We start from the raw sequence: 8,298 nt of genomic DNA, 5'->3' as shown, positions 1-8,298 counted from the left end.
TTGTATGAACCAAATGGAAATACATTCAAATGTGCTGTGGTAGGCATACCACCACTAGTAGAAAATGGTGAAATTAGTGACTAGGTGACTAAAAATGTTAGTCACCACAACTTTTCCAAGTGAAATACTACCAAAAATTAGCAAAATTAAGAGAGCCAACTAAAAACGAATAACATAAATGACTATTTTAGTCACCAATTAAAATATATGACTAGCTAATAAGTAATACTACTAAAAATGACTAATTTAGTCCAGGAAAAAAATATGACTACCTAACCAAAACTACAACAATATGAATTAGTCGTTTATGTTAGTCATTTTAATTGCATCACTTCAACAATCTAAACTTACAAGTCATAGGGGATTCAAATGTTGTTTTAGATTGGGTGAAAGGTTATACTTCCTTGTACACTTCTTTATTGGATCAAAGGATGATTAAAATTATCACATTCACAGGCAATCAAATTCAAAGATTGACAAATTATTGAAATGGGAATAGGGCCAACACCTCCTTTTGCAACACGACATGACCACCTATATATGTTGCAACAAACTTTCCAACTTATTCAGTTGGTTGCACATATATTTCACATTTCTTCTTCGTCTTGCAAAGTGGTAGTGCTAAGGAGAGGGTATGAAATTTGATCAAAGATTGTTCACTTAGTACCACTACCAAATTTCCTTCATGCAACTTGCATGATGATAAATGGATGACATTTGAATGTTACAAATGTGTATGTAGTCTACATTCAAATTTGTTGTCTTCATTGTCCTTAGTAACAATGACAAGTTTGAATATTTCCTTTATTTATCATCACAAACACATAACTCTTTGTTGTCCCAAACATAGTTAATATTGTTGGTGTATGATCTCTTAATTGTGGAATGGTCTCTTGATGATGATAACAAACTCTCAATCTCCAATGCTCATGAATACGATGAATGAACGATCTAATGCCTTACTTGTATAGACAACTTATGATTCACTTTCTATTTTTATTGTGCCATTGTATATATGCTTCACTAGCATCTCATGCTATATGGTTAATTGAGCAAGCTTTATCTTTCATTTTTCAAGTATAATTTGGTTGCATGAATAAGCATAGTTGTGTAATTAAAATCATTCAAAATTTGTTAATAATTCATGGTTTGTTTGACTATTCGCACACTTATCCCTGACCTTTTACTTTTAGAGCGAGTACTGTTAGATCACTAGTCTTCATTAAGGAACTTCCTTTCATTACTCAATGCCCTAGCTTAACTCGATATTTAAGGATTCCCCCCTAGATAAGGATATCCTTCTTGTAGTCTAAAGAGTGAGAGAAGGCCACGAAGGTGACATTGGGTGGCTTGCTTGACGGGTGGGGTTAAGACTTTTTTTTTTTCTATGAGAATGTTTGAGTGGAGATACAATTTAGAAAATGCTTACAAGAAAATTAGTTTCCTTTATTTCCATCTCCTAAAATACTTCCAATAAAATCATGTGCTTTTAATAAAATCTAATTTTGATAAATAATTAATTCAATAAAAAAAAATAAGATTATTATTATTATTGTTATTTTTTTTTATATGAGAGAATATACAACTATAGCATGTTTGTACTTAAGGATCGATTCTATCCACTACGACAATCACCTCCAAGTGTACCCACATTTCCTCACACGTGGCACACTGAGCTAATCGAAGTTTAAACCAATAACCTCATAAAAAATTCCTTAACAACCCATTCTATCATCAATTAATCTACACTATGGGGCAAATTAAAAATAGCTTTTTTAATATAAAAAAATATAGCCAATTTATCTTATTTGAAAATCAATTTTAACATCTAATTTGAGGAAACTCCGTAAAATAAAATTTAATGTGAAAAATGTTAAGCAAAATAAAGTTGGGGTAAATTATGAAAATAAAAATAAGTAAAGTGAAATATAAAATTAATAATTATAATTAATAATTCAATCATATTACTCCTAATTTACCAAGTGTCATAGGCATAAAATCTCTTCATATACAAACTTTTTTTAAAGTGAAAAGAGATTTGAACCCCTCTGCGTAAATCCAAAATTAAGATCTAAAATTAAGATAGATCTTTATATCAATTTATGTAATTGAAAGTAAAGAATTATTATTTTAACGAAAAGTTACTTTCAAAAATATTTGTAATTTCCTCAATTTTAAAATAAAGTCAGCCTAGTTCCATCTTAACTCTAGATCTATCAAGCGACGAGAGGGATCACATCTCTTGAGGTGAAAAGCTCTTTTTTGAGTGACAAACTTGAGGAAAGGTTTGTAGCTTGAGAGATTTGATCCCTCTCGATGCTTGATAGATCCAAAGTTAGGATGGATCTAGGTTGGTTTCAGTCATGTGCGGCCAAAGAAAATCTAACGAACATATGATTAATTTTATCAATAATATGTAAATTCATCTAATATTAATATAATCATTTTAAATATGCTAATATGTCTCAGATTAATCTATATATTTTAATTTTAAATTTTCTTAGTTGCCTCAGTTTGTTGTGATGATAATAACTTTAATGATGAAAAATAATGAAATATAAATTTTGAATGTAAAGGGACAATGTAATAGTGTTGAATGATAGAAAATGTGAATAATAAGAATATAGTCAATTACAAATAGTCTTCATTGTAGTTAATCTAAAACTATTTTCTTCTATTATTCTTATTGTCACCCTTTTTACTTTTGTCATCTTTTCATATTGATTGTCATATTTTCATATCGATTATATGAAAAGGATAGGTTAAACCATAAACCATTTAAATCTTTAGCTCAATCTATTGTAGTTAACATCATTCCTTGTCTCTCCTTCTCTCAAATATTAATAGGTTGAATTATTAAAACACAAAAATCAATGTACATTGCCAATAATTTTTTGTGCTTACACTGAAATCAATGCACAATGTTAATCCAATCACTTTAAAATTAATGTACTATCATACATCCAATTATATCAAAACAAAAATCAACATTTACATTGAAATTAATGAATCTAATGCAAGCAATTAAATAAGATTAGAAAACAACATTTACACTAAAATCACTACATCTAATGAAAGAAATCAAATAAGATTAGAAATCAACATTTAAACTCAAATCAATTCATCTAGTGCGCATAAAAAAATTGGATTATAAACCAACATCTACATTGAAATTAATGCACCTAGTGCAAGTAAGCAAATAGGATTATAAAGCAACATCTACACTGAAATCAATGCATCTAGTGAAAGCAATCAAATAGGATTAGAAATCACCATCTACATTGAAATCAATGCATTTAGTGCAAGCAATCAAATAATATTATAAATCACCATCTTCATTGAAATCAATGCATATAGTGCAAGCAAACAAACATTATTAGAAATCAACATCTACATTGAAATCAATGCATCTAATGAAAGCAATCAAATAGGAATAGAAATCACCATCTACATTGAAATCAATGCATTTAGTGCAAGCAATCAAATAGGATTAGAAATCATCTACATTGAAATTAATTCATCTAATGAAAGCAATAAAATATCATTAGAAATCAAAATCTACACTAAAATCAATGCATCTAGTGCAAGAAATCAAATTGGATTAGAAATCACTATCTACACTGAAATCAATGTATCTAGTGCAAGAAATATTCTTCCCTCTCCCAACCCCCCCCATATATCTATATCTCCCTCCATCTCTCCTTATTTTCCACTATATCTCAACCCCCCAAACACACATGCTATTTCACTTCATGTCTATCAATCTCTTTGTCCCTCCCTCTCTCTCCTTCTCTCTCTTCTTTCCTCTCTTCACTTTCCATCTATATCTCTATCTCCATTTACCTCTCTATATCACTGCCAAAACATACACTTTATTTCTTCAATCTATCTACCTATCCCTCCCTCCTCCTCCTCATCCCCTCTCTCTCACTCTCTCTCTCTCTCTCTCTCTCTCTTCCCCTTCTCTCCCTCTCACCCGTTTCTATCTCTCTTCCCTACTTCTTTCCTATCTCCCTCTCTCTCCATCCTCTTTATCACTCCCTCTCTCTCTGTCTCTCTCCACCTTTCTCTCTATATTTCTTTCTTCTTACCTCTCTCTCTCTCCCCCTCCAACTCCATATCTCTTTCCCTCCCTCACTCCACTCTCTCACATCCTCTCTCTCTTCCTTCCTCTGTTTCTCTCTCTCTCTTACTCTTCAACCTCCAAATCTGTTACTATATCCCTCCCTCTCTCCTGCTCCCCCCATTCTCTCCATCTTTCCTTATTTGTCTTTATCTCAACCCAAAACATACACACTCTCTCTCCATCTCTCCAATGTTACTCCTCTCTCTCTCCACTTCTCACTGTCTATGTATTTCTTCTTCCCTCCCTTTCTCCCCTTCCAACTCCATCTCCCTATCCACCCCTCTCTCCTCCTCTCTCCCTCCCTCTCTCCTCCTCTCTCGTACTTCCTCTTTCTCCCTTTCTCTCCTACCTCTCTCTCTCTCTCTCTCTCTCATCTTCTCTTACGCCATCACTCTCCTTCTCTCTCTAAAGTATTATCTCTGATTCTTCCTCTCTATCACTCTCTCACTCTCTCTATCTCTCTCAACCCTCCCTCTCTCTCTCTCTCCCTCTCTCTCTCTCTCTCCAATCATATCTCTTCCCCAATCTCTCTCTCTCTCTCTCTCTCTCTCTCTCTCTCTCTCTATGTTACTATATCCCTCCCTCTCTCCTTCTATCTCCTTCTCTCACCCCTTTTCTCTATCTATCCTCATTTATCTCTTTATCTCACCCCTAAACATACACTCTTTCTCTCAATCTCTCCCTTTTCAGTCCCTCTCTCTATCCACTTCTCACTCTCTATGTCTTTTTTCTTCCCTCCCTCTTAGCCCCTCCAACTCCATATCTCTATCAATCCCTCTCTACTCCTTTCTCTCATCCTTCCTCTCTCACCCTTTCTCTCCTATGTTTATCTCTCTTCCCCCGTCTCTCTCTCTCTCTCTCTCTCTCTCTCTCTCTACCCTCCAATCCTCTCACTATCTCCCTCCCACTCTCCTCTCTCTTCCCCCTCCATCTTTGTGTCTCCCTCTTCCTCTTTTACCCTTCTCTACGTCTCTCTCTTTTTATTCCTCCTCTCCCCTCTCCTTCAGTTTATCTCCATCTCTCCCTTGTCACTCCCCCTATCTCTCCACCTCTATAACTTTATGTCTTTGTTCTTACCTCCCATATATATAGAGTTAATATATATCATGATATATTAATATATATTATAATATAACAAATTTAATATTGGATTAAAACAAAGTTATTATATTTAATAATATCAATATTATGATATATTAATATGAATATTAGATTTAATAATAATAATAATAATATCTTTTAATATTAATATTATGGCTAATAGTATTTTTTGCATGGTATTAATAATAATTTGGCCCATGGTATTTTTCCCATAGGCTTCATCTAAATGAAACTTATTTTTGAGTGTTAGTAAGTGTAAAAAGGTTTAAGGAGCAAATATAAAAAGAGGTTTTCTTTATTTACCATACCTCTTGTTTATTTATATTTTTATTTATTTATCATATTTCTTTTATTTACAATGGTATTTGGCCCATATGCTTGGTATATAACTAGATGTTGATTTCTAATCTTATTTGATATGTTTTTATTTATTTATCATACATCTTTATACCTCTTTTATATTTATTTATTTATCATCCCTCTTTTATAAATATGGTAATTGGCCCATGGTATTAATAATTATGTGTCGTGCAGGATCCACCTAAATAAAACCTATTTTTTGAGTTTTCATAAATATAAAGAGGTTAATGGAGTGAAGATAAAAAGATGTTTTATTTATTTACCATAATTCTAGTTTATTTAAAAAAAAAAAAAATTTACCATACCTTTGGAGTAAATATAAAAAAAAGAAAAAGAAAAAAAAAAGTCTTATTTATTTACCATACTTCTGGTTTATTTATATTTATATTTATTTACCATAGCTCTTTTTTTACTATTCGTAAACCTCTTTATATTTTAAATTTATGTTGTGTTTATACATAATAATAATTAGATTGATTTTTAAATAGGGTCGACATTAGATTAACAATGTTAAATGTTAAATATTAGCGTTACGTTTAAGTTTACATGTTTATGTTTTTACCCTAGATCTACCCCATGGGGGCAATAATTATTTTATTTTTAATCTAAAATTACAAATAACTTTGAAAAATACATATAAATAATCAAAAACAATTTTATATTAATTAAAATAAAATAAATTTCAATGAATTGAAAGTTAAAATAATATTATTTGCATGAAAAGTTGCTTTCTATTTTCAAAGAGAATAAATAAATTTGTAATTATTTTATTTAAACTTTGAATTAAAAAAACTTAATAATTTAAATTGCCATAAATTTGGGGTTTTGGGTGATTTTTCCCTAAACCGTAGGGGTTATAGATCATCTTGCCTTGATAATTGGCAATGTAAAGGCATTGTTTTACATTTGGCACTGTTTCTACTAGGGTAACACCTATCCAAATATTTGGGAGGATAAAACTGATCCAGATCGTGCGGCTGGATTTTCAGTGGATCCATGTGTTTGGTGCTCCTGAGACATATCAACCATCAGAGTGATTTCAAATTCTATCAGCATTGAACTAGCAACTAGTTGGGAACTAGAGAAAGAGAGATGCAGTGAGCTGATGAAACCTAGAAAAAAACTAGTAGATTTTTAGATTCGAAGTTCCTTGTAATGGAGACATGGTGGGTGCTTCATATTTTGGTTACATGTCTGGCAGTTTCAACCGCTGTGGACAGATCAATGGATGCCCAAATTTCATTGAAAGTCGGTCTTTGACAAAGTTGAGGAAACCTTCGGATCCGATGCTGGATTGCTCTCACATTGTTATTTAGCTAAATCAAATATTTAGGTTGCAGAATGATTGATCCAATATTTACGCACTATGGCAAAGGTCAACTATCTTGCTTCTTGGTTGATCCAGATACTGTGCTAGATCTGGTGAGTAACTCTTAACAAAGTGTGAAAAAGAATGTTGTAATTAATTTTGATTACTTTCACATTGTTGTTGAGCTAAATCAAATATTCAGGTTGCAGAATGATTGATCCAATCTTTACGCACTATGGCAAAGGTCAACTATCTTGCCTCTTGGTCGATCCGGATACTGTGCTAGATCTGGTCAGTAACTCTTAAAAAAGTGTGAAAAATCATGTCGTTTACATTAATTTTAGATTTTATAGAGTATTTACATATTATTATTTTGTTTTATAAGATTAAGTTTTTCATCTATATCTAGAAGATGACAGTGGATGGTTCCAAACTTAGATTTGACAATTTTAATTATTTAAATCATATTTATTTGATTTTTCTGGAGCTTCTCTACATTATTTATTTATCTTGGGAGATTAGATCTTCCATATACATCTTCAAAACTTCGACCCAAAAAACCATTATCCTTTTTCTCTTAAATGTGTTTTTTTTTGTTGAATTCAAATTGCAAATATGGGTAGACATGGTTGCGAATACAACTTTAGCAGCCATGGCCAAACACGCAAGGCGTAAAGGTTTATCAAGTTGCTTCTTCGGTGGTAAATCTCATAACAATTCAAGAATCAAAAAAATAAATAAATAAAATAAAATAAAATAAAATAAAATAAAATTTGAACAATTAAATGTAATCCCTACATTGATCGCAAAGGAAACCCAGTAAAATTGTTGAAGCAATTGACGTGCGTTAATACTATGGAGAATTATGGGCAGGCTTTGGACACAGCGGTTAGTTCACCAAACAACATAATTTGTAACGATACTCTGTGTTTCTTACTGGCAATTTCGATGAATATAGAAAAATTAAAAATTTACTTATGTAAATTTTACTTTGTATATAATTTCTGCATATAATCTTTGTTTAAGGAGTAGATTAGTTATTTAATCTAAAGAATTATTGATTCACCATAATTATAAAAAAATAAAATACATAAAATGAATCATTGCAAACTGATACTCATATTGCAGATAGAGGGGTTATCAAGATCATCTAATCTAAAGAATTATTGATTCACCATAATTATAAAATAAAATTACATAAAATGAATCATTGCAAACTGATAGTCATATTGTAGATAGCCAGGTTATCAAGATCATCTACAAATTATATGTTACAACAATTGAAGCACCTGGAAAAGATCTACAAGCCATATGCATCATTCTATGATGGAAGGTGAATTATGTGCAGTGGAGATGAAATACAAATTTATTGGTGTTGTATTGTTTTAAACATTTTGATTGG

The sequence above is a fragment of the Pinus tabuliformis genome, chromosome 9 (assembly GCF_031772625.1).
Source record: "Pinus tabuliformis cultivar Carrire ecotype Pingquan chromosome 9, CPIR1, whole genome shotgun sequence".
NCBI classification, from domain to species: Eukaryota; Viridiplantae; Streptophyta; class Pinopsida; order Pinales; family Pinaceae; genus Pinus; species Pinus tabuliformis.
Note: the sequence above shows the minus strand (reverse complement) of the source record.